Consider the following 27,784-nt stretch of genomic DNA (forward strand, 5'->3'; position numbering starts at 1 on the left):
CTCTTCGGAGCCAGACTCCTTCGTCTAAGGAGGCTTGTCGTTATAAATACTGACAGCTTAGGAGGAATGGGTTGAAACAAAAGTGTGTCTTGCTTTCAGTCAATTCCTACACGTTTCTAGCTGAGGAAGTTCTAATCTGTGTTTGGGCTAGGCATTTTGCTACCCTTGTTTCACAATTACAGCAAAAATTAATGGTGAATGCCCTTCCTATCTCTGTAATCCTGGCTCAGTGGCTTCTGGTGATCTTTCCTGCACCTCTAAAATCAAGTTGGAAGTCAAATAAATTTGTAACTCTTTTTGTATATATGATGTGTATTGTATATTTGTTCTGTTTAGTGAACCAGTCTGCTCGGGGAGGGGCAGATAGTGTGAGGAAGGGCACCAAGACTTTTTCCCACTGCTGAGTTTTGCTGGGCTTCGATGAAAAAGGCTTCATGTTTTTGTACTTGGTTATTATCAGATATTATTGTGTTTGAGTCATATGCTAGCATTTAAATTTCAAGCAGGATGTGATACAATATGCTCAAATTCTGTGACGTTATAACTTTGGTTTGCTGTGCTAGGCACTTGTCAGATACAGTCAGGGACCTTGTTTTAAAGAATGTATAATCCAGGATATTAACATAACTCCTGGAAAACGTCAAATGTGAAAGAAATTAAGCCTCATCTTAGTTTTTGTGCAAACCAGCTCTTCAGAACCAGCATAAACTTCAGAAGTGGGGTTTTTGATGTATTACGGTGGGTCCACACAAAAATGTGGAAAGTGGAATCCACCAACTTCTCATTAAAAAGATGAAGCAACTACTTTCTTTGTCAAAGGGAGTGGCTTTCAAACTTTAGGTCTTAATTATTTTTTGGTGTAGCAAACTGCTAATAAGATTGCTTTTCATAATTTTGTTCCGCTTAGATCCCTCACAAGTAACTTAGAAACTGAGAACATCCTGGGCAGCAGTTGAAAACCCACTAATCCAAGGTCCAGAAGTAGTAATGCAAGCAGAGTTTGTGGTGATCACTGTAGTTATTACAAGGTCAGCATGTTTCTGGTCCTCCTGGTGCTTCCTTTGGCATCCAGTTGTAAGCGCTGCAATCTATAAGACTGTCTTCATGATTTATTTTAAATTTGGGAAATGAGACTTTTAACTGGATGCACTTACAGATCTTCCACAGTATGTCCCCAACTTTAAACACTCAAAACACATTCAGTGCATCTCACTGTTTTCCTGTAAACTCATAAGCCATAAAAACCTGCCCACCACAAGTACACCATCATCTAAGCTACTTGTGCAATTATCTTGAGTCTGCTCTTAACGTGTGTTGAAAAAATGGTGAGAAGTTTTAAGGCTATGTCAGGATAACGTGCAGTTCTTCCTTCAGCTACTCGGCAATGAGAACGCGAGCTGAGAACAGTCACCAGACTGTCCAAGTCTGCTGAAGATCCATAGAAGAGCAGGGCTTCTCAGCTTGATGCTGATCAGAATTCCACAGCTTACAAAGCGCTTTGGTGAGATTTTGAGATCTTGTGGCATTTGGGAGGAAGAGTAGGACAAGCTCGTGAGAGCAGCCACTTGTCTGTTCCAGACAGTTTTAGTACCTGGTGCATCCAATCAGTGACTATTGTGCAGTGAGTGAGTGAGTAGAAAGCATGCTCACAGCATTTTAACATCAGAATCATGCAAACTGAGGTTGGAAGGGAAGTTTTGAGGTGATCAGTCCTCTGCTTTCTAGCAGATGCAATTGTCTCAGGTTGTCCTGGACCTTGTCCAGCTGAGATTTGAATGTCTTCAAGGATGGAGATGCTACAGTCTCCCTGGTCACCTTCTCCAGCATTTGAACACCCTCGTGATTTAAAAAAAAACAAACAGCAACAAACAAAAACCACAGCAAGCAAAACCTTTACCTGTTACCTAATCGGATTTTTTGGTTTTCTGACACTTATCCTTACTACGTGCTTCTGACAAGCCTGGCTTTGTCTTGTCTATACCCATCAAGGAAGTAGTTGAAGGTAGTAATAAGGTGCCCCTTACTCTCACCTTCAGACCAGGTAACTTCTGTTCCTTCAGGCACATCTCGTGCAATGTGCTCCAGGCCCATTTGCATCTTTGTGTGGTCACAGTCCACCCCTTAGTGTGTCCTACTCTATCCTATAGTTGCGCAGGTTGCCTAAGTGGTCTCTGACCATCTTCCTCCCACAGCTTATGCTTCATAGCATGCTAAAAGGGAGGTTATGTTAATTTTCCTAACTTTTTGTGTGGATTCTCCTGTAGTGATTGGGAAGGGACCTGGGAGACTCCTGTTCGTCATGATGTTATGCAGGGACAGTAGTGTGGGGCAGGTTCAGGTCCTCGCTGTCCTGCTGTAAAAACAAAAAATAATAATCTTGGAATTGCTCTCGACCCAAATATTTGCTATCTGCCTGTGATTTACAACCTTCCTACGCTTTACAGAGTTAGACAAAAGGAGCTAATACAATAAGGGTAGTATAAGCACTTTAGTACAGGTCCTTTGAGCGTTCAAGTGATTGAGTGTACGACCATGGTGTTCTTGTATTGTGGCTTTGTTTGTTTATGTGTTTCAATTTTATCCTTTGAGAGAAACTCCTCTAAACTCTGGATGATTTTAATTAAACTCTGAGGACTCTAAACAAAACATCCCGTCGAGTTTCCAGATCATCCTTCTCCTCTCATGTGGTTCTGTTTCGGAGCTATAAATACTTATTTATCTTTTCTATGATTCTATGGTTTTGGTGCTTATATATTATCCTTAAGTGTTCATCTCAGGATGATATCACTCCTAATCCAATCTGCACATATTTTTCAGCTCCCTTTTTTTTCTTTGCCTACACACATTCAATTACATTTGGAAATTGATACTCACCTCTGAGAGTCTTAAGATACGTGGCAGCTCTGGGATAGAAAAGGCTGTGTTAATGCATAATTAGGGACATAAGTTTAAGCATGTGTGTTTACAATAATAAAACATCCCACAGACTTTGAATCAGCATATGGAGTCAGTGGGTCAGCTCTCAAAATTTATTTTGGTCTCCCCTGCACTCTCAACAAACTTTTAACTGGAAAACAATTAACAGGAACATGGTTCTGTAAATCGTAGTATCACAGAATACAGCCTATATGCATGTTAACTTTTAATACAAAACCTATGCCATGTGTCTTAGTTAAAATTAATGCCTAAAATTCTTAGCAGTAGTCATCTTTATTTCTCCAGTCTGACATGTGGCTCAAATGGCAGTACCCCTTTCCAAATCTGAGTGTTTTATCAAGTCTGGATAGAGAGTTCCTAAAGCAGTGAATATCCAGTTATGTAAAAAATGATCTAATTAAGATTATTTATGCTTCCTTTTTTTGTTGCTTGAGGTTTTGATTTGTTTTCTGTTTCTGTCTTACCTCTCTCCATGGTTATGAGGTGCTCTTGGTATTTTGTTTGGCACTTCGCACAGTGGAGATACGCTTGCTTTCTAAAATCTGTGACAGAATCTGTCTAGCACCAGAGAGGGAATATGCAAGCCACAACACACCTTGTACTAGGCAGATGCTTATGTCTTGTATCAAAGAAGGGGGCAATAGTTACCTTTCCCTGGAGGCTTGGAAAGGGACTTGAAAGAACCACCTCTTCATGCTTTCATTTCTCATTTTCATGCGCTCCTTTTAAAAAAAGCACTCCTATGCTTAATTTAGTTTAAATTCATGCCAAGCTAGGCCATTCTAAACTGTACTGATGTTTCCCAAACTTTCCTGGGGTGCCCCCAAAAGCGCCCTATATTCTAGTGTTTGAGGACTGGGGGAAATGTAAGGGGAGCTGGAAAGAAATTCAGGATACAGAAAACAGAAGGATAATGTCATAACTGAGAGCAAGGATGGTCCTTATGACTCAGGTGTTGGACTGGCTATGGATCAGTTGTGAGACCCCTGCCTGCCTGCATAACCTTTGGCAAGTCACATTAATTTCTTTGGTTCTCATCCTCACTTTATAGATGAGAAGTTAGTGGTCCCAACTTTCTCTTTGTACATCACGTCTATTTAGCAAGCAACTCAGAATAAAAACTAGGAAAAAATGGGAAAAAAATCTTCTTACATCTGTGTCAAGCATGCACATCATTTAGAAACTCTGAGCTAGCTGAGGTTCTCCCAGGAGGCGCAACGCTTATTAACAGCATGACAAAAATACACTTCAGATAGTCTGCACAGAAATGCCAGCGATTCTGAAATTGCATTCAGGCAGTGGCAAGGCCGTTTAGATACAAAAAAAGCTTTACAACTGTTCCAAATACTTACTAGTGGAAGACTGTTAACAGGCGGGAAAAAATGGGGAGGTGTCCAAAACCAGCAATCTACCCTGGTGAGAAATCCAGCTGCTGGGAAGTGGAATGGTGCTGGAATTCATACCAGGTTGTTGTCTCTGGACACCAGTCAATGGACTCCATCTTTTATATCACCCTCCCATTAGCCATAAGGATTCAGTGTTTTTCAACTCCTTTTCTCTTGATGGCTGGATATGGAGAAGGAGCTTTTTCTTTCAAGTCCTTGCTGAAGAACCCTTTCAAACCTGTTGCCCGGGGCGGGGGTGAACATCACTATTCTACCCCACTTCTGCCTCCTGGAGGTCGCCGTTGGGCTGCGAAAAATCGACCAGCCTACCCTTCCTCCAGCTGCTCAGCTCCTGCTGTTTGGTTGTTTAGTACTGGGCCCTGAGCTGCTTATCTTCAGTCTTCCTCCCCTCTAAATAACTTCAGGATTTACCTCCAGAACCAATGACCGCTTTCTTCTGTGCAGTCTTAGGAAACCAGCATGTTTGAAAATCTCAAGAAAGATACCTCGTTCCCCCCTTCACCTCCACAAATTTGAGATTACGATAAAAAAAGAGAACTAAAGAAAGAAATAATTGGGAGTTCTTTTCCTTAATGTTAGTCGTACTTTTATGATTGTGTTTTTTGAGATTTTCCAAATAGCCTGGAGGAATGGGGAAGCTATTTTTTTGGACGTTAAGATTTCAGGTAACAACTACAAGATTCCAGCTGCTCGGGCCTCGGGCTTCATGATACTCACCAATTTATGTGTGCTAACGTTAAGAGATTTGGCAGCACTTCAAGCAAGCGAGTGAAAACGTGTTTATTCTAAGCTTCGCTCTTGCCCTTTGACTCAATAGCGGCTGTACAACTGGCCTGGCTGCTCAGCTCCGCTCTGCCGGAGCATGGGAAAAGTAGGAGCAGCAGCAAAGAGACAGCTGGCTAGCTGCTGACTTAGAAAGACATCATTGCATCACGTCATACTTGGTAAGTTATCTTTGCAATCAGAAGGGCCAGGGTTTTCCCTTTTTTTTTTAGGCGGGAGGTAGGTGCTCCACAAGTTGACCACGGGGATTCATTCGGCCGTGTCGAGTAAAGCGTCCCCATTCATCAGTGGCAAGGTGGCTTTTCAGCCCTGAAATGTAATGCTTTTCTGACCCTTAAAAAAAAGATCTCTGCTGGACGCCTTTCGAGTCCCCTTTAAATGAACTGCTTGTAACCTTATTAGGATTTTCTTTTTCATTTTTAATACGTGGATTGCTTGAATGGAAATATTAAAGCCAGCACAAGCAATAAAGATGGATTGCCAGTAAAATAAACAGTTTGGCCTCTGACTGCACAGAGGAAGCAGATCAAGTCAAGAAAACATTTCCCAAAAATCACTTATTTAACTGTAAGACTATTCTATTAGCTGCTTCTTATTTAAAACCTACACTATTTGTAGATTACTAATCCACACATTTAACTCTGTGTGGAAGTGCAAGTTAATTGACATTCTGCTTCCAAAGCGATACTGATATGAAGGGCATTAAACTGATACAGGAAACACAGAGTAAAAGTGAATGGGAAGCAACAGAGATGTGTTTCTGAGAATCCAAAAAGAGTTTGCAAATGATAGATAATGAACAAACATGAAATAATATTTACATGCATGCTAGTAAAATCCTGGATCTGGGTGAATCTCATGGAAAAATTAAGATAGATTTCTGTCATACCAGACTTTCGCCTTGTCTCTTTAAAACTCTTATGGTGAAACTCATAGGGAGGTATGTCTTGCCCAGTTCGCATTTACTGTTGTAAAAGTATACATATGTAGAAGACTCATTGGTAAGGAATCACATATGGGACTCTATCCTTGAAGTCACTAAGCCGGTGAGTGTATTTTACACCTATTTATGTTGAGCGGGCTCAGCAGCTTGCATGAGGAATGTAATGTCCTGAAGGGCTGACTTCATAATTTGCGGCTGTGTATATATTTCCTTCATGAAACCACATTTATGTTTCTTTATTGTTGTTATTATTTTAAAGGTTTTTAACTACTCACAACTCCCGTTTCTTTTTCCATAAGCCTTGCTACCCTGTCTCCAGTATTCTGACTTTTTAGATTTAAAATCTTGGCTATGCTGTTGAGAGTCAGGTTGCCGGCTGGAGACATCTGGATGGGTTTGAGATCTGTGCGTATCATAACCAAATCTCTTAACTATGTTTTCAGTCCATGTTTTCATTCTTCCTCTGTATTTCTCATTGTTTTGTATACTCTCTATTTGTATGAGTGTATGCAGCCTCCTACGATTATATTAAAATGGTTTCCTTATGCATGGTATTAATTTTTATAGCTTTACATTCACTTTCTTTCTTTCTTTCTTTGCATCATCCCATTTCATGTTTAAATAGGTAGAATAAGTTAGGTAATATGTACACAGGGACTGCTCCACCATGGACTGCAGCTCTAAGTATCTATGTTAACACATACTGTAGCCAAAGAAGTTTACGGCATGCAGAGGGAAAAGGTTATTGTCAGTGTAACTGAATAAGTATTAGGGTTAATATATAATGTATAGGTCTATGTAATGGATAGTTTTTATTCATCATAAAATGTTCAAATGACTTGCAGATGTATGACTGCTGCAGCTGTTGCAGACCTTGTAATGGCATTAGGCTCTGACTCAGAAAGCAGCTCATTTGCCAAGAGATTCTGGCAGTGGCCACAGCTGTGATATTTCCATTGAAAAAAGTATTGTCAGCAGTGGAGGTGGTGATACAGAACTGAACTGGAGTATGAGAAAGGGGCAAGACTGTGTCTAGGTATGACAGGAAAATTGGGGTTCTGAAAGCTTTCATTTTTTGCATGTTTAACTGTATCAGTAGTGTCCTACTGCTACATGGTCTACTAGGGGAGCAGCTGGAATTTATAGTCACCACAGATTCTGGCTATGTTGTACTTATACACACATATAAGTACAACTTATACATAAGTACTTATATACTATGCAGTTTATGTTGTACTAATTGGGGGAAAAACACAAAACACCAAACCTTTGCTAATGTAAAACTTTGCTCCTGAGTATTAAAAAGAAAAAGCAAGCTACGGGCCCTACAAGCAGATAGAGTTGAATCTCACTGTGCAAACGCACTCTGTGCACAAACTGTGCAGCATGGGAACTCGGCTGCTTGCTGCCTGTGGAGACTGTGCAATCAGGGAATATGCTTACTGAGCAGCCAAAGGAATGCCATCATCCTATGGATGCATGCAGTACTCCGAAACAGTACTGAGGAAGAAAAAAACAAATCCCCTGCATGTTTTGTGATTGTTTTCCTAGGGCTGATTAAAGTAAAGAAAATAATGAAGATTGACATCCAAAATAGGCACACATTTTACACATGGGATATCATACTGAGATAAACATGCCGGGTTTGATATAGCTTTTTAATTCCTGTGTGACTGGAAAAGCAGAAGCATCATCATTTCTAGAAGAGAATTGGAAAAGGCAGTGCAAAACAAAAGCACAATTTTGACAGGATTCGGTGATAATACTCAGAAAGTAGGATTAAGGGAAGGAGACCCTAGAGACAGCTGAACAGTAAATCTCTGAAACAGTGAGGGAGCATAACGAGCCACCTCACAATGAAGAGTGGATTTTGTTGCTGCCTTTTCTGATGCTTTAAACTACTTATGGAGTGTATAGGTTAGTTATGAAATGAACTGCAATGCTGACTCTTGCTTTATATGAACAGCTACAAAGCCATAAGCAGTATTGTTTCTGGCACTTTTTGAAGGGCCTCTGCTGATTCCAGTGTGTTCTTTCTGACCCCGTTCAATGCCATATTTATGAAAGTAAAGCTACCTAAACATACAGATTATTAGAAATGTAATCTGCATGAACTTCACTTAGTAGATTTAAAAAAAAAAGTAAGTTCCAACCCTTACTGATGTGACTTATGCTTTAAGTGGAGTAAAAGGGAATGTGTTGCTAATAGCTCTCTTCTCCGGGGCTCAGAATTCCTTGGATAAGAGAAAAAAAGCCAGCCAGCATGATTGTGTTGGCTGTTGGTTGGTGCTGTGAGCTGGGACCTAGGTCTGCCCTCTGCCTGGTAAGTGTGCTGCTCACTAGACCAGGGTTACTTGTTTAGTCTGGAGAAGACTTGGTCAGCAGACCAAGGTGTGCTGGAGACTCTACCAAGGTCCCATCAGTGGGAAGCAGTGTGTGACAGCAGCGGGCTGTTGAGGACACCAAGCAAGTCACCCAGCGTCAGGGGCTGCACTTCAGCTCCTTCCTAAGAGCATGATGTGATGTATGGGGCTTTCTGATTGATGCAGGATGCAATTCAGCTTGATAAAAGGGGCATGAGAGCAATCAAGGCATGTTACAGGGAAAATTTTAGTTCCAATCTGGTTCTGGATCAAATGTGCTTAAATAATCCTAGAGAGCATCGTTCCATCATTGTCTGTGCTGGTCAACAAATACTGTATGCAATGCGGTAGAATCTCAGTAATGGATGGGTGCAGCTCCCATCCCAGGAGACCCTATAGCAATGGTATGAGGCATGGGGTCTGCAGATCTGTGGGAATTCATACACCCCTTCTATGGGAGGAAGCTTAAGTCTCTCCCTGGGAATCTGCACTTGCTCTGGGAAATAAACAGAATGCTGCAAACTGAGAAGAGCTGAAAAGTCGCTGTCTTGCAGCTTCCAGGTTAGATGGTCCACCAGGGAGGTGGGTCTGTATCCTCAGGCATTGCAAAGCTTTGGGAACATTCCTCTCAGGATGTGCCGGTGTGGCACAATGCATCTCTATGATGCAGATCCCCAACCCAGGTCTGAGTGGGCCAGTCATTCTTGGAGGAAGGAGCAGACCTTGGCAGGGATACAAGCTCAGATCTCAGAAGCAGTATTGCTTTGCTAGCATAGCGTTCAGCCTCAAGCTAATTTGCCTAGACTCTCAGCCCACCAACTAACCTGGACACAGCATGAGGTTGGTATTACTTCTGCTGCTTCCAGATCCAAAGCTATTTCATGCAGAGCCAGTATAGAGATCTCTGTACCTTATTGCTCTGTGAGATGTTGACAGACCCTTTCTTTCCTAGAATGTTTTCTCATCAATAAATCTTAGAAAAAATATCCAGAAAGCCTCCTGTATCTCCACTTTCTTGTGAGGAAAGGCTGACTTAGGTAGTCTAACTCCAGGACAGACTCACTGGCAGGCAAATGGGCATTACAGAATTGCAATCTGTAAATGGGTTCAACAAAGAAGGGACTAAAGGAATTAATGGAGAAGTCTGCCAGTTGGCCATTGAATATGATGGTCTGATTCCAACCGCTGATTCAGATATGTGCTACATTGTTGACCCCAGGAGGTCCTAAGATACACCAGAGGAAGGCTGACCCAGTAGTTTTCATGTTTCTTGCATTCTTTCACTAAGCAGTTACTACTAGTCACTGTTGGACTCAAGGTAGTTTGACCCACATGTACATGTGGAAGGAACGGATTGCTCTGCATTTAAGAACTGCTTGCCAGCTAGGTCCATCCAGGCTGTCGCGCATGCATGTGTTAGCTTCATACTCAGATGATAACAGCCCTTCATGGTGAGGAAGAGCCTGAAAGCGTTAATGGGAATGCAAACATCAACCATCAGCTGATCCAGACCCTGGTCCAGATGCCTGAGTGCTCCAAAGAGGAAGGGCTTCAGCTAGATGTGGTGGTAGGAATGTATGTCACATCTGGAATGGTAGTGTGGATGTTGGCCTGGAGGATACGCTTCTGAGTACTGCAGTGTAGACCATCAGAGACAGGCTTGTCTACTTTCAGCCCAGGGGTGGGTGTGCATGGTAGTTTCCACAAATCCCAACTTGGCGGAGACGAGAAGGGGAATGTTTGTGGAACGCTTCTGCCCTTGGCATTTCCTATTTGCTTTTAGCTCAGTGCAGACGTCTGTGTGGAGCTCAGCTTTTCTCTTGCTTTGTGCTCGGAGCTCAGGTGCCTGGCTAGACAGTTGCATTAGGCAGCAAAGCACCTAATCCTTGCTGAAGGCCACCTAATCCTCTCAGCTTAATGGCCTTCTACTCCTTCAGATAGTCCCTTCTTTATTTTTGCTCTATTTACTCAGCAATTGAATTCTTTCCTCTTCCATCTGCAAAACAGTGTCGGGAGCAGGCCGGCTGGCCAGCCATTCTCATTCCCTGTTACCAACGCCTTTGGTTCTTCTAGGCTCCAAAATGCAGAAACCTATAAAAGCAGCTGGAAGTAAATGAGTAATGGAGAGGAAAGAAAAGTCTCTATGGACTGAAGAAAGTGCTCTGTAGACCAGTGTTTCAGAACCTCTCATTAATGCTTTCTGGTTATTCTTTCTGCATTTCACTTTGCCGAATCCAAATCCTGCTCAAACCGGTGGGAATTGTTCCACCGAGTTCTGCGAGAGTTGGATCTAGCCTTGGTCTGGAAGGTAAAACTAGTCTCACTGGTTTTCTTTTATTTCATTTGTTTCACTTTCTCCTTCTCAACTCCCAGAATAACATGAATGCATTCCTAGTCCTCCATGGTGAGATTCATACAAAATTTTTATGTTTTTCGTAAAATAAAAATCAAGATATGTATTAGCAATTCCACTTCTGGTCTTTCCTTCTGACTCTGCTTTTCTGCCCCTCTGCCCTGTTTTTTGCCCTCTCTCCACGATGAGGTAAATAAAAATGTCTTTTTAATATAGCATATTTTTGAAGAAACTTTGCAGTCAAACAAAAAGATACCCTCAACTTTTGGCATCATTAAAAGCAGAGAGTTTGCCTTCAGAAGGTAATCTTATAGTATCTCAAGTGGAAAAAAGATGCCTTGGATTGTGAAAGATGTTTGTTCCATCACCATGGAACTCCTTGCACAGTTCCCAGGGCAAGGCATTGCACATGGGGAGATGACAGGATTTCTACATCACAGCTCAATCTTCAGCTCTTAAGGGGAAGCTGTACTTTTATGATAAGCTCTTTTTTGTAAAACAGCGGTTTGTTCAAATTAACATCTCTGATAGCAGAAAGGGAGCAATGTTAGAGTATGGTACTACACAACATACAGGAGGGAACATTATCTTAGAGAGCTTTGGGGTTTTATCCTGCAGATTGCCCCAAATTCTTTCCAAGTAATGTGTTAAGATACTGGTAATGCAGTGACTCAACCATATAAACAGATGGAGTGAGTAGTATGCAGCCAGTGATTCAGCTAATGTACAGCTCTGGAAATTCGAATTTGATTTAACAAGAGGAGAAACGTTGAATAAGGCATTTATAATTTTTCCTTTTTTGAAGGAGGCTTTAAGGACGTTGGTTTTTCTACTGAACAGCAAGTGTGGAAAAACATAGGATGATAACAACTCATCAAAAGGATGATCAAAAAGGCATCTTGATCCCCACACAGAACCTCCTTGCAGCAGTACTGTACTGCAGTGCCAGCTCTTGGTCCAAGCCCAAGTCCTGCTGTGGGACATGAGCTCTTAATTTCTCCAGAGGGAGTGTTCCCAGATCTCCATGATCTAGTTTGAGCAAAGCTTGACATTTATTTAGACTGAGTTAACTCATTAATTTCGGCTTTAAAATCTTAAAAGCCATATCCATTATAAATTGTCACACATTTTTCCCAGGCTCCTCCTATACCACGTAATGTTGTGGCTGCAGATGTGGATGTGCTGTGCCTGCAAACAGGGAGCATAGAGGTTGCTTTTTGGAATGCTCTCCAAACAGCCAGAGGACAACTAAGTCATTGACGTGTCTTATTACATACTTTTTTCCCTTGGAGTGACGAAAGAAGAAACTGGTTTGCTGCAGAGGCCTCCCAGTGTTAAGAGATCAGCACTTAAAAACTCACCTGATTTTAATGAGAATCCGGGGAAAACCCTGCTCTGTTTAGATTATTCCAGTCTTATCACTGCAATTACACTCTTTATTCAGTAAGTTATGAGTACAGATTACTGCCACCTGCGTGGAAGCCCATCCCTTCACCTCTATGTAAATATTTCCTTTGAAAGCTTACATATGAAAAAGTTGCAAAGCACACAATCAAGAGCTATGAAAAGTCTCCTTTTTCTGAAGAGGTTAAATGCATATGAATGTGATATTATGCACACAGTTGTAATATTTAGAACTTGGAAATTGCTAAAGGGTGTCAGAGTAATCCTAATTCGTCTAGCAACGTATGTAAGATACAATTTTGCACTCTAATACCTTTACACAATCCTGCTATCACTAAACTGCAATTGAAAGTGCATTTCAGAGTACAGTTTGGGAGAGTGTTTTTTTTTCTCATTTGGTGAGACAGAACCTTCAGAGCTTAGTGTTTGCAAATATTTGGTCCAACTGTGAAGAATGCTGTTACATATCTGGGACTGTTCTCGGTAACCAAGTAAGGTCCTGACCCTACAAACATATCTGTGCATGCTTTAAGTAATGAGCTATACCTAATAAGCTTTTTTAATACTTGCAATGTGAAGAAAGTATCAGAAGTCTGAGAATCTGAGTTTTGTGTTATTTGCAGTTACAAGCCTAAATATTACAGAACCTCACTTTTATGTACTTGTAATTAGCAATTGCAAAACATTAAAATGGCATTTCATTCACTTTGGCATGTAGCTTTTTGCTTTTTTAGAAAAAAAAGCAGCCCTCTCACCATTGCATTTAAATAAGTAACCCATACCAATGGAAGTTCATGGCTTAAAACTGCATCAGTTGCGTAATAATCCTTGTAAAAAGTGTAGTATGGAGAATTGCTGCCTTCTGTCCTATGTATTGGACCCTTGTCCATTTTCAGAACTGGTAAGCAACAACAGAGTTTGTTTGGACAACTAGAAACAAAGAAAGAAAAGGGTACCTATGTTTTCCATTTTTGTTTGGGTTTTTTTGTTTGTTGGGTTTTTTGTTTGCCTTTGAATCACTCATCTCAGTTACTTCATTCCTCTCCCCTGCTGCTCCTCTCTTTCCAGCTCCTTCTATTTTCCAAATGTTGCAGGCTTCTCCCAAAAGCCTTGTAATTTTTAGTGCTTTTCTTAAATCTTCATCTCCTGGAGTCATTGCAGCTGTGATATTTTAAAAATTAAGCTTAGCTTTCAAGCCTTAAGAGGCTGTATCAGAGAGAACTAAAGATAAAATGAAAAGCAGGCACCTCTCGACAGTGGTTGGCAACAGTGAGTTTAGAGATGGGCAGCTGGAAGGCACAAGTTAGATCAAGCATGATTTATAGGTTACTTTCTTATGGGAGCGAGGTTTATATGATCATGTCATGTAGGTACAGGTATATTCCGGAGCGTATCCATGTTGTTTAATAACATTTGAACCTAGCGACTTACTTCAGATAGGATTAAAGTTGTCAGAATAATTTAGTTCCTGTAACTTTCATGAAAATAAGGTGTGGAGCAGGAAAGATGTATCATGTCCTCCCTGAATGACAGAAAGTCTGCAGCAAGAGCTTTTAGGTAACATCTACTGACAAAAGAGAGAGCTTAAGTACCCCACAATTTTGGAAGAGATTTCCATTAAAGCTTTCACCTTAGAACTTAAAAGTTAACAAACCATGAGGCACAAAAGAGTGGGGAACCAGACTTTCTTAATTCTAGTGCTTGGGGAGTCACGTGCTTTAAGATCGAGGGAGTTAGAACCACAAAAAGTGTAAGAGGCTGAGAGGAGTAAAGGGTAGAGTAATCTTAATTACAAAGGAGACCCAAGAGATGGGATTACTGAGGTAAGGGGAAGACAGCAGACAAGGAATTTCTACACCTCTCATGTGAGGGCAGAGCTGGGGAAGAGAAAGTGGCAGACAGGAAGGGAAGGAAAAGCAAAGGGAAGCAGGAGGAGAAAGGAAAATTCTGGCTGGGAAAGGCATCGAGAAAAGCTTTGAAGATCACTGGGAGAAGAGATTAAACAGAAACTAAATTAGTTTGAATTTAATCTCTACTTTCTCAGAAGAAATGGGTGAACTCCTATCCAAAGAAGTGCAGGCAAGGCAGAAGGAGAACAAAGGGTTTGCAGGGAGAATCAAATTTGAAGAAGAGGCAGGTTTGGGCATGGGAACCAGTTAATTTTAAGCACTGTTTAGTGAATGTGTCACTAATGAATGTGTCAGGGATAATGAGAGGTGAAACTTGCGGCAGAAGGCAGCAGCCTGGCCACAGGAACTCTGCTGGAGGTGGCGGTACACGATGCAAGAGCAGAAATAGAGAAAGAGGCTCTTCTGAATAAGACAAACTAAGAATTGTATTTTTTAAAAATCTTATTTATATAAGTCATTCACATGAACTTTGAGACCTGATTTACACATCTGAGCACTCTGGATTAGCTTAGTTCATTTTCTTTCCCACTCTCTCTGCTAGGTGTATAAGTTCTTTCTCTGTTCACCAGCCTGATGGCCACATGGTTCTGACTGTACAGGGAAAAATGGCTCAAAAATGAACTCCTGTAAAGGCTCCAGGCGGTCTAGCGAGAGGATGAAACGACTGTTTTGTTAGCAGACAAATGGTGGCAGTGTGCACAGAGTGACTAGATGCCTGAAGACCGAGAGCAACTGTGTTGTTGGCTGAGCAGGGTCTTGACACAGCAGTTAGGCTCAGAGGACTGTAGGCAGACCTGGCTTGCAGGAACATTAGAGTAGCTGTTTCTATTGCCAGACTATTAGCCAGATCTTCTTTAAGTGGCCTGGCCCAGGAAAGTGTTATATGAAACAAACTAGGTGGCTCGCTACTGTTAAACCAACAGGAACAGTGGCACTGACCTTGAAAAAATGCAGAGCATTCCCAGTTTACGGGGGTACAGGATAATCAAGGAGATTTCCAGCTGCTGTTCTGCAGAGGGACTACAAAACCTGAAACTAAACCTCCTTTGGTTTTGAGCTGAGCTTCCCAAGATGAGATTTGCTCTGTGTGTATCAGCTTCTTCCCTTCCTCGATAACCTTTGCCCTCAAAGAGAGAGGTTGCTATGATCTTTCAGACATCTTAAGAATGAGGAGCAAGGCAGGGAGGACAGATCATCCCAGTGACTCGACTGAAAGGTACACATTCAAGCCCTTTTGCACAGCAGAGAATCTACAAGAGAGAAACTTTTAAAATATCCCACCAGCTAAAGGGCTAAGCCACAAGGCACACGTGTCTGAAACTGCATTTTGTCTACTCTTCTGCCCCTTACTTGAGAAGTTTAGGGCAACAGGGCATATTTAACGGTGGTAAAACATGAGGAAAGAGCTGCGATAATGCTGTTTTCCAAGCGGAGAAACGAAGCAGAGTTTCAGGAAAAGACATTTGTACCCAGCACCTTTATTTCGGGTCACGGCAGGACCTCGGGGGGTCCTGGGGATATTTGGTGGCTGCAGTGTGGCGTCTGCCCTCACTCAGAGGCTTAGTGGGACCGGGCTTTGAAGAAAGACAGGAGCAGGTTTGGGGAAGGAAGCGTCACAGCATGGCCGAGGACCTGCCGAGCAGTTTCAGCAGGCAGTTCCACCACACACGGTGGAAAAGAAAGAAGTTCCCCCGGAGTTTCTGGAACATGGGCCTGTACAGCCTTTGCGGAGTCCTCCAGTAAGACCCCCAGCTGCCTCCACCGAGTCTCTCTGATTCGGGGCTTCTCAGGGCCGAGGACAGCCGGCCGAGGCAAGGGACTCCCACAGGCCCCCGCCCGGGCCGTGCCAGGCGGGCCAACACCCCCCAGCCCTGAGGCGGCCCCAGGGAAAGCAGCGGACCCCGGCTGAGGAGAAACGGCGGGAAACTGCCGGGGAGAGGGCGACCCCCTCCCCCCGTGGAGGAGCCACTTGGTATCTCCCTCCTGCCCCCCCCGCCCCCCCCCCCTCCCCCCCGCCACCGCGAGGAGGTGGTTTCATCTCCCCCCACCCGGTTCGACAAGGGGAGGGGCGTGGCCGGGTTGGCTGGGGTTTCCCCGCCTCCTTCGTCCATATTCATAAGCGCGAGCCGGGAGGTGCCGGCGTAGGGAGGCGGTGCGCGGAAGCCCCGCCCCGCCGCCACAGCGGCGGGGCGGGGCTTCCGCGCGCCACCTCCCTACGCCGGCGCGTGCCCCGCCCCCCGCGGTGAATATTGATGAGGCGTGATGCGCGGCGTAGTGTCGTCTCGGGCGGCGCGGCCGGCGATTGGCCAGGTGCGTGTGTGCGCGGTGACGCGTGTCGCGGCGGTGCGGGTCCCGATTGCTGCAGCCGCTTGTCAGTGTGACGAAGATTGGCACCCAGGTAAGCGCTGTCACTCAAACCCGCTCCCAGCCAGCCAGCCAGCCATCCATCACGGCGCGCCCGCCGCCGCCGCCGCCGGCCGGGCCCAGGCGTACCACCAGACCGGGGGGGTGGTTGGGGAAGGAGCGGGGGGGGCGAGCCCGGCACGCGGAACAGCGGGGAGGGGGCACCCGCACTCCGCAACTCGCCCAGAGGGGGGTTAGGGGCGGTGGCGGACAGGCGCGGGGAGGGGAGGAGGGTGGGGGGGTGGGGGTGGGGGTGAGCGAGGAAAATTCTGGAACGGCCGCCGATGTAACCGTTGTCTCTTGTGGGCGCGCGCCGGCGGGGGCGCGCAGGCGCCGCGCGCGGGGAGGGGAGGGGAGGGAAGGGGCGAGAGGGAGCGCGGGCCGCTGCTCGGAGCCGCGCGGAGGAGACGCGGCGGCCGGAGGGGGGGGAGGCGGAGGAGGCGGAGGGAGAGGGGGCGCCGGGAGGAGGGGGGGGAGGCGACGTGATACTTAAAGGGCCAGCGCCGCGCTGGCAGGCGTTCCTTGGGGGGGAAGGGGGGCAGGGCAAGGCTGAACGGAGCGCCCGGCAGGGGCTCTCCGGGGTCCCCCTCGCCCCCGCCTCCCCTCGCTGCCGTGCCAGGCCCCGTCGACCCGGCCCACCCCGAGCCAGCCCGAGGAGCCCTCGCCCGTGGCGGGGATCAGACCGCCGCGGCAGCTGCCTCCCCTCCGCACCTGCCCAGGCCCGGCCGGGTGCGGCCCCAGCCCCGGCGCCCGCGGCGTGGGGCGGGGGGGGAGGGGGCTGGCGGCGTCAGTTGGCCGCGCGCGGGCCCCGTGCTGGCGGGACGGGTGGTGACCCCCGGCCCCGGGACCGCGGCGGTGGCGGCGCGTTCCGGCGGAGCTCGGCCCTGCCCCCGGGAGCGCGGGGTCTGGCGCGCCTTGGGCTGTGCCCCCCCGCCTCCCCTCCAGTTCATAGAAAGCAGATTCTGTCAGCGGCTGGCACTTGGGGCAGTGTGCGCCGCTCTGGCGTGAGGCGGTTTCTTCCTCTCTTTTTTGGGGTTTTGTTTTGGTTTTGTTTTTTTTTTTTTGTGATGTGACCTCATTGTCTCTTGGTTATGTGTAGAGGCTTCTTGACACCTAGACCGAGGCTTCCTGAGTGTTTACACAGCCGCAATTAGGAGCTGAAACTTGACATTGCCCAGAGGCCCTGCATATGATGTGTGTAAACAATAATAAATCAAGTGCTGGTTTTATCCTGAAATATTGCCTCAATTAGCCACATGTCCCGGGTCTCCCTGGAGTAGTCGATGGCTTTCCCTCATTCCCACAACACCAGCTGTATGGCGCAGAGTTCATTGCTTAACAACATAAGTAGTTAACACGCCTGTGTGATACTTCTCTGTATAGCTTGTAACTACCTGTTTTTATTATTTCTTAAATATTTTCTGTTGTCCTAAATGGGAACATACAATGTAACTTTAGAGACACAGTCACAGTATTCTTATTTTTTTATTTGCTGCTGCAGTTTGTGACCCCTTTTTGTCAGTTACATCTAACTAGATCACTAGTGTGGTTTTGGGAGGGAGAATGAGACTCTAGATCTGGTATGATGCCCTTATAGGTGAATTTTTATGCCACATAATGATTTAAGGTGGTTTTGGGGGTTTTTGTTTGTTTGTTTGTTCATTTTTTTGAGTGTGTTGGGGTTTGGTTTTTTTTTTTGTTTTGTCACATGCAGTTAAGAGCTATCCAGGCAAGATCAGTTTTTGTCCTTGCCCCGTGTTGGAATATGATGTGTGCGTTCCGTTAAATAGATCACAGGAATAGAGAGTGTGGACAATATGTTCTGATCTGTGGATGGTGGAAAACGCTTGAGCCAGCATCTTACAGAGGATAGCAGGAGCGTGTAGATCATTTTCAATGTATGCTAAATGTCTCATCATACTGTTATAAAAAAGCTAAAAGATTCTTTCTTAGTCTTTACAAAAATATGCATGTATCGTTGGTTCCTGATACTGTTCGTAATTTCATTCTAGAGCATGCGCTGGGCAAAGTTTCACCAGTGCAGATTGTTTGATTAGGGGAATTGTAACAACTGTAGCTTAAGAAATTTATGCACCTTGCTATTTTCTATACCATGGATACACTTACAGGTTGTTCCCTTTCCTCTGTGGGATATAAACTGTTTATGGTCTGCCTGTGCTATGGGGTTATATCCCTTTAGTTACATATGTGCAGTTAAAGTAATATAGCTTTTGCAGCTGGGTAAGCGCTGAAGTCTTGTTTAAGAATGAGATCTGGTTAGTGCCTGTTAGCTGCATGTACCAATTTCATGGATTATACTGAACCAGGAAACAAACTGTTGTGATTGTATCAGGAATCTTCTGATGTATTTCCAGACTGTGTCACTGCTAGAGTAATCGAGCAACAGCAAATGCATTTTGAGTGCATTTTCTAAATTGCTCTGTAAAATAAAATTGCCAAATTATCCTTTTTTGAGTCTGTGTGTAGCCATATATAATCATTACACTTAAGTTTTCAAAAACTTGTGAGGGGAAAAAACTCAAAATATTTCACATTTATTCAGTGTGAAGAAACAGTCTCACACTTCTTGGTATGACATTATTTTTAATCTATCCAAAACAAATAATTAGGATTTTTTTTAAATTGTGTGTTTTATCTTCAGTTTATCTTACAAAGTGTATAGTATGTTTTTACTGTTGACTGTTACCACTTTACATATTTTCTTGTCATCTTAGGTTCAAAGTATCCATAGGAAAACTTCAGTGTAGGTTTCACTATATTTTCTTAATGTAAGCTTCAGTTAAGTAGTGAAAGGCATACCTACATTTATTTCATTCGCAGGGTAAAGATAGGTAGCATGGAGGCTATTGCGCTGCACTGAGACTTTGACGACTGATACTGTTCATTCCTATCGATCTCCCCAGTGATTCTGGGGCGTGCATTTTTTTTATCTGTGCATGTGTATTCTCTACGTAAAGTGAATACTAATACCTTTCTCATACCTGAAGTGGGTCTTATTATCATGTAGTTCAAGTGCTTTGCTGGACTGGAATTTGTCATTAACATTTCCTGTGTACTAATAGTAAAACAGAATTCTTCAGATTTTGTGTATGTTATTGTTACAGTTGGTGAGGTTTCTTTCATATTTGGAAATTTCACTTCGGCATGTAAAAAGTTAAAGTAAGTTACAGCCTTGATTTTTTTCAGATTGTCTTTTGGATATAAAGTAACATTTTAAAACTAAATCCTTGCAGTCTTCCATTAGTGCAGCTGAAAGGAGTTCAGAATGGGTGCAATACATGTGTTTATTCTGAAAACTTCAGTCTTATAAAATGGATGTGTCTTCTAGAAGCTGTACTTCCTTTTTCAGAATTTTGCTTTCCGAGTGTATTTTTCTCATACCTTTTCCTGTACTATAAATGCAGTGCTGTAATAAAGTCATCAAAATTCTGATTCCTACCACAGCAAGTTTAGAAGTGTTTAGGAGCAATTCAGTTTCCTGGAAAAGAATAGCTCTCTTGATGTTTTTAAGCCATGTGCTAACGGCCAGGGGTGAATGATCCACAGAGCCACTACTGCGATAGTGGAGCTGCTTGTTCTAATGGCTGTGTTAATGTCCTGAGTGAAGAAAGATGTAGTCCAAATTGTATTTCAGAATATTATGTAGTGGTCTGGAAATCAAATGTTACCTCTGCAAAACTGGTACACATGTGAAAGCTTACAATAAAGCAGCTGAATATTTTATTTTGGTGTAAGTAAGACTGAATTGGGTTTTTTGGTGTGTAATTTGAAATGCTACAAATGTTACTTCTCTTTTGCAGCAGCTGGTTGCTTGACTCTCAGTGTTTAAAAGTGTCTGTAGGCTTACAAGTGAGTCTCAGGGTGGGGATGTGTGTTTTACCACAGCTCAATATTACAAAATGTAAAACAACTTCTCTTCTAAGCGAGAGGATTCCAAGAGCAAGGAAAAAACCTGCTGGTAGAGTTCTTTTCTTTGCTTAACTTGGTGCCAGATGTTACTGAAGTATTGTAGCCAGACCATTGTTGCTCTCCCCGAGGTAATGGAATGCCGAAGTATTCACCTTTGTTAGCAGGTTCTTCACTTTGCTCTGTAAGATTGTTCCATGTTGTAACTGTGGTACACGGGTATCATCACACGGAACTGGGTAGAAAATAAAGTAGTGACACCGAGAATCTGGGAACACCAGTCTTTGTTTACAGAGCAGCATCTTTTTATGAAGTTGGTAAAGGGCAGTAACTTGGTTCCCCGGCCAGCAGCCTGAGGATACAAAGTCGTGTGTGTTACTGAAAGACAAAAAGGAAGTTGATGTTAGAAGTGGAAATAAAACTTAGATCTACTTGTCATCACATGCTAGCTTATCATCCTTCATATGAACACACTTGTTTGTTTTTAATATAGCAGCTACTTCAGGCCATGATACTCTCATTTTTTCTACATAAGTGTGTAAAAGAGGTATTTGCTGTTAAATGGAAGGCCATTTCAGTGCCTAGTCAAACGGTGATTTTTGAAAATGGGAGCTAACTGACTGTGATAATCGCATACTGCCCCTTAGCCTGCTATACCTGTGGATCTCTGTGATCTTCTGCAGCTAACAGTAAATTCAGGCAAAAAAGTAGAATGTGGTAGCTTACTGCTACTAAAAGAGGGATCCATTTTTTTCTTTTTAAACCACCAAATTCCAATTAATATTTTATTTGTGAGCTTTTGGAACTGGCTGTTTTTTTTCTTGAGGACAGGAAGTTAGGAAATGTGGCTATTTTTCACATCCTGCTTAGCTATTTTTCAAATTACATAGAGAACAAAACAAAGGGAAAAGGATATTATAATACTTATTACTGAAAAATGAAGGCCAAGTCTTTAATACTTAAAGGAAACTGAGACGATTTTGAAATGGGAATTGGAGCTTTACACATGTTTAACATGCCTAGAGAACAGGGGAACAAAAATGCGTGTGCTGTTTTATGTTTTTATAACTAAAGATCTTGAACTCCAAGGTCAGTCTATGATCACTTAATTTATATGTGTTCTAGCCCGTTTTTATGTGTTACAGGCCATGATAGTAGCAATGCCAGGAGCAAGGTGACCTGGTTATTCTATTTTTTGTTTGGAGATGGTGTTTTCAGTGGCTTATTTGTTACTCATACTGAAATTTGCCATGATGAATACGTTTGAGCAGGGTTATTCCGGAAACTTTAAGCTAAAATGACTTGGCATTTTGAAAACTACTTTAAGAGAAAGTAAATACGTTAATTTAAGGGGGGGAAGGGATATGCTTGTTAGTCTGCCTTATTTAAGAGCATACCAACGTTTCAGTTCTAGAATTTAGCATTGTAGAGCATAAGCATTCAGATGGAGCATACAGCTGTTCCTTGAGAAACTTCAACAAATCATAAAACTTTGGAAAACCTGGTTCATGCATGGTAACTTGGCAAATATTTATTAACTAAATTATCTGAATAATCCATGTAACTTGGGTATCTTCCTGTCTGTTGGTCCTTGCATGTCACCTGACTGTGCAGTCATCATCTGGACCAAGTATTTAAGCATGATGCATCCCACTGCAGTAGGTGATGGGTGAATTTAATCCTGAATAGTCTTTCTTTATCTGTGCTTTTCCCCCAACCCCAGAATGCATAGACAGCAGCTGTACTCATGGAGAGGTGAAGGCTCGTTGGTATTTGGGGAGAGGTGGGGAACAGAGATGGAAGTTTGGTGGCAATACAGGTCCAAGAACCTGAAAAGCAAAAATGACACATGGTCAGAAGTGGGGGGGGAAAAGAGAGGGCAAGAACTGAGAAGGAGGAGAAGCGGTACATGGGTGTGGAAGGAATAATGGGGAAGGGTAGTATGAGGCTGAAGAGCAGAAAGGACATGGATAGAAAAGAAAGGGAACATGAAGATCATTGGCGGGAGGAACATAAGAGGCTAGAACATGTCTGACTTGCAAAAACTAGTTGAACTGATGGCTTCTGGTCCACCATTGCTAAAGAGTTGTGGTGAAGTGGAGCAGGAAAGGAAGAATTCTTATTTAATCACCATTTTTAAAATAAAATTACAGTTCATTTTATGGCCTACACTTAGTAGCAAAGCGAAGATGTTCTTGTTTAACCAAATGTTACAGTCAAAAGAGGGAAGAAGATTATGGAAAAGTTACTGACCAGTTGGAACTGGATTTCACAGAGGGTTGCAGGACCAGGATTTTGTGTCACTTTAGTGTATTCAGTGAGTCCAAGTTAACACTTGGTTCGTTGACAGGCTCATTATTTCTGAAATCATGAAGGACATAAAAATTAAATAATTGATGATGGAGCACCTTGATGAAGTGTTTTAAGGCTAAAACTGTGTAGAGGCATAAAAATGAAATAATTGCCAATGGAACACCTTAATCTTCATGAAGTGTTTAAATGCCAAAAATGTGTAGAGGGGATTTTCTTATGCATTCAACATCTTAAGTGCATTTTAAATGGAGTTACTAGTTAAAAAACCGTCTTCATCCTTTAACTGTACTTCAGCAGCATTAGGAATTCAGTCTTTCATAGAAGGACTCATTAGAAACTTTTATGGTTTTCTAATAAAAATGTCAGAGAAGTTACGTGTGCTTACATAAACTGCTTGCTAACATTGTATTCAATAGCAATAAAGGCATACTGAGATTGGTGGTTATTCTGTGTCTTCTTTATGAAACTGCAAAGAATAAACACAAAACAAGATTAATTTCAGTCATAGTTTATTGGGTGCTGATTCAAATCATTAAAATAGGATTTCCTGTTGCTTTGATTTAATTTGCCTAGAAGGATATGATAAAATGAGTGTCTCCAGAAGCAAGAGATTCACTACATACTTGCGTAGATATTCCACAGGCTTCAATGGCAAAGGAATGGAGTTGGGTTTAGCACATATGCAGACCTGCTTTTCATCCATGTGGGGAACACTGTCCTTGTTTGTTTCGGGGGGTTGGTTTGGGTGTTTTGGGGAGGGATTTGGTTTTTTTGGAGGTGTGTGTATGTTATTATTTTATTTTAAAATTGTGCTTTAAAAAGTCGTTAAATATCATTAAGTAGGAAAGTTTTACCAGAATTTGTTCCAGCTATGGAATTGCCGATACGTCCTCTGGTATGTAAGGCGGTTTTGGTAGTCTTTCCTAACGCAGTCCTCTTACCACCATAGCAGCCAGGCAGATACTACACTACCTTCTTGATCTTGGGTCTACAATGTTACGATGACAGCACTCTGGGTAAATACCGAGGGGGGAAAAAAATACTTCTCTGTCCTGTGACAAGCAGATACGTGTGAGGATTCATGATGTGTATGCTAGGATTCACAAGTGAGAACCATACAAAGTCCTGTTTGCAGTGTTAAGAATACAGAAAAAATGTAAAAACTGAAGGAGTCTTCATTTCCTATGTGAATATTGGGGATGGATGAGGGAGTAATGGGAAATATTTTTGCTCCCTCATACCCTAATCCTTTGGGAGTCTTGGAGCAATTAAAGAAGGGAGGCTTTCTTTTCCTAAAGTTTTATTTTCCTTTTACCAAAGTTTCTATTTAGTCCTCTTAATTCCTTACTTTATGGAGCTAATAAAGCAGGGTCAAATTACAGCGTGAAATGGGTAGGAGAAACTGAGATGCTGCAGGAATTATCTTGAATTTGAGAATCTCTTAATAGTTAGAAGAATGAAGTTTTCATTTGGCAGAATGTAGGAGAGCAACCTGAGGATTTCCTTCTGCAATGCCAAGAGCTACCTGGAGGCAAGATACCTAGCATACTGAGGCGACATTATTTTATGACTAGATTTGATAGGATTTCTCATCTTTCTTATTGTTAAGCACTTTGGTAAGTTGGTGATATGTGAACCATGGTTATGTGTGCTTCCCAAGAAATATGCTGCTGTAAACCCAAAGGGTGTATGCAGAATTAAGGAAATTAAGTTCTTTAGAAGACCCAGATGCCCTTAATTCTGCTTTTGTTGTTGTGCCTTGAGAAACTTAAATTATTTTATGCATCTTTAATATCCATTTTATCAGTTACTGCATATGCAATTTTAACTTGTGAAGCAGTATGGGGTTTTATAATACTTTTTTTCATATTTGGTATCTGCGAATAGGGGATTTTCCGGAACGACTTTGAAATACTGAAAACAGAGTTTACACAAAGAGTGAATTGCTAAAGTAATGCAAGTTGTTTCATGAGGTGGTTCGTCATATGTTATGCTGTGTGACATTGTGTGGTGGTGCTTGGAATATAGTCTCTGAGATAAATACTTTGTATGGCTTGTTAAATTCTGAAATGAGGTTATATGAAAGTAGGATGCTATGAACGATTAATGGGACAGCAAATCGGTATGTGTAATGTTGGAGAGGTCTTGCTGAATAAAGCCAGTGTTACATAGTATCTATGTTCAAAATCCTACAGGCAAAGAAAGGTGGATGATAGATTTGAGTGTAGCCTGTATTTCTGAAGAAATTTAATGGTGGATTCTCATTTATTTTTAGTTTTCAGTTTATTAAAGTATAATATGCATTTGTTTTTTAATGTAATCTCATATTTATCATGATTAATATAGAAATAACTTTATTGCACCACCAAACGATAAAGGGAAAAAAGTGACACAAAGTAAATTTCATTTTACTGCAGCTGAAAATTGGTTTCTTGGCTTTTTAGGGCTTGTCTCACAGGGAAATCAACAGCATAGCTGTTGTCTAATAACTGTTTAGCTGTATCTACGTAGCACAACTCCCTGAGGCTGGTATTATATTCCCGAATAGTAACATTGTTTTTCTAAAAGTATAATTTTCTAAATAATGACTATATTTTGTAAGTATATAAGATAGAGGAAATGGAAGCCACCTTGCTGGTGAATGAGGAGTACGTTCTCATTGAGCAGTTTTAATAAACTTGTATGCATCAACTTCATATTGATTTGTTTGTCTTAATTTTACTGAGTGTCTCTTTGTAGGCGGGTTGATGGAGAGAGAACCTCTGCAGCAAAAGTAGAATGAATCCCTGATAGCATGTTGTCATATGTACTATACATACTGCTTAATTATTGTTACTTAAATCTAGACAAATATAAATGTATTTTGATCTCAATGTTGGCTAATATTTGCATATGTGAATGTATGCACAGGTCTTTGTTTCTTACCAGCTGATGTGCAAAATGAGAGAATGACTGAAAAGAGAGTACTTCTACACTTGAATGAGCAAGGTCATATTTTCGTAGTAAAAATCTTCAATGGTGATATGCCTTTTAATTGACAAAGCAAGTTGCTCTTGGTTTTGGTTTCATAGTTAAGCATCTTTATTATGATAAATGACTTTAAAACTTGTCTGCAAGAGAAATAAAAGGAAAAAATTGGCACTAGCAATTCCAAGTTTAGGCTCCATAGTGCCTTGATGTTGTCTCTGTCCTTTAACAGGTGTATCTGCTCCTTGTTCTTGCTCCCACATGTGAGAGGATATAACATGCAAGCTCAGATCTCTCATTTCCTTGTCTGGTGTGTTTTAGGCTAGACTCTAGTCTTCATTGCTGTCAAGTGTCTCGTGGAAGGAGGCAATATGACTGCAATGACCTCTGGCTTCTTCTCAGCCAAACCTTTTCCTCTGCAGCATCTTTCACCTGGGCTGGCATTTTTTCAGTACCTCTTTCTTTCTGCCCTTGGTATCTCATATTCTGTCTAGAAACTTGCCTATTTCCAGAGTTTTAGCTGAAGACTTTGCAGGCAAGGGCTACTTCTTCATACATGAAATATTTTTGATTGACCAATTCTGGCACAGTGGCACAATCTGTTCTTTGCTGCAGTTGTTTCTGATTGAAGGGAACAAGTTTTCTAGACCTGCAATGAAGTAGTCATCCTTTATGTCTGAGCAAGAGACAAGGAACAGATAATACCAATTTATCTGACCTCCATTCAGAAGATGTTACAGTGAGAAGTCCTCTTGCTATAGTGAATAGTTCTCTATTTCAAAGTAGCCCAGTAAGTTGAGGTGGGTGAAAATGAATACCAAAAATATGGAAGGTAAATAGCGTGTGAAGAAGGGACTAAGAGGGTACTCTGTCTTCTCAGAACAGAACTGAGTTTCAAAAATGAGAGAAGCCCATTCTTTGGGGACGTAAGTCTTTGACAGTTCAAGAGAAACTGGTAAGAACATCTAATGTCATCTTCCCCTTGAGGCTTCAAGACCAGGCGTATCAGTTCAGACTGAAACTCCCTCTAGCTCAGTACTTAATCTCTAACCATGTCTGAAACTTATACTGCCTTATAACTCCTCAGAGTATCTTCTCCCTGCCCTTCTAGAGCCAGGTTTCATGAACCGAGATGGCATCTATATTGACTAACCCTTAGCATCTTGTTTTTTTTCTGTGAACTTGTCTGAAAAACATTTCTACAGTATGTGTGGATGAATTTTGCTTCTCAAAATCCAAATACCAACTTCATCTCACTTTCAAAAATGTTGGGAGTTACTTTCATTCTAGTTCTTATGCAGTTGGCAAAACTGGGTATGTAGTTCCCAGCCTTGTCTATGTGAGAAACAGAAGTAATCTGAATCAAGATCTCATCTGTGTGTTTAGCCATTGTATCATTTCAGATGGCCTTTGTGCAACATTAGTGTCTGGAACTTGCCCTGAGATAGTTTTGAAGGCTTTTTGATGCTTTTCAGCAGTTGTGTGTTCTAAACACATTTTCACAATCTTTGCTACTTTGCTTTCACAGTCATTACTACTCCTTTAAAATAGCTTTAATATATCAAACAGGTGCTATTAAATATAATTAAAGTAATTTTAAGTGGTAATTTTTTGAAAGCTTTTTAAAATTGCTGAATAATCTTGTAGGAGAACCTGTCTTCACAGAACATGTGATCCTAACAGTGGCTGGTGCCCTTTCCTATAGTCTGTAAGTTTCTATCATGTAGTAGATTACTTGATCATACCCATAATTAGAATACATTCCATGGTAAACTCAAAGCATGATTGTGCAGGAGTTAAACTTGAAGAAAGGTGAAAGCCTTTTTTTTTGTTTTGTTTTGTTTTTTGTTTCATGCTTAATTTTTACAACACTGCTGAGTTATTCCTATTTGCATTTTGTAGTTTTGTTTTTGGGATGTGTCTTGTCTAGTCTAAGCAGACAGACACTGAGCCAGAGAGTAAAATATGAAGGTTGAACACCAAGTGAGTTAGCAGTCCAAATGTAGTCTTCTGTTAAAAGTGTCAGCAAAGACAAAGGTAATTATGGAGAATGAATGGAATAACATGCGAGAAAG

At 42.1% G+C, this 27,784-nt stretch overlaps 1 protein-coding gene across 4 annotated transcripts in view; it reads left to right on the top strand.

Moving 5' to 3' along the window:
- The first annotated feature begins 16,370 nt into the window (after window positions 1–16,370).
- PKNOX1 (PBX/knotted 1 homeobox 1) overlaps window positions 16,371–27,784 on the top strand; it is a 49,557-nt gene continuing 38,143 nt past the window's right edge. Inside the window, exons 1-2 of one of the 4 annotated variants that reach the window (XM_040585173.1) lie at window positions 16,371–16,497; window positions 27,357–27,417. The gene's annotated coding sequence lies outside the window, so the exon portion shown is untranslated. Of the gene's footprint in view, window positions 16,498–17,326; window positions 27,418–27,784 lie in introns of those variants that run through there. The other 3 variants (XM_040585172.1, XM_040585170.1, XM_040585169.1) reach the window with 3 other exon arrangements.

This window comes from Falco naumanni, chromosome 2, assembly GCF_017639655.2.
Source record: "Falco naumanni isolate bFalNau1 chromosome 2, bFalNau1.pat, whole genome shotgun sequence".
In the NCBI taxonomy this organism is placed as follows: domain Eukaryota; kingdom Metazoa; phylum Chordata; class Aves; order Falconiformes; family Falconidae; genus Falco; species Falco naumanni.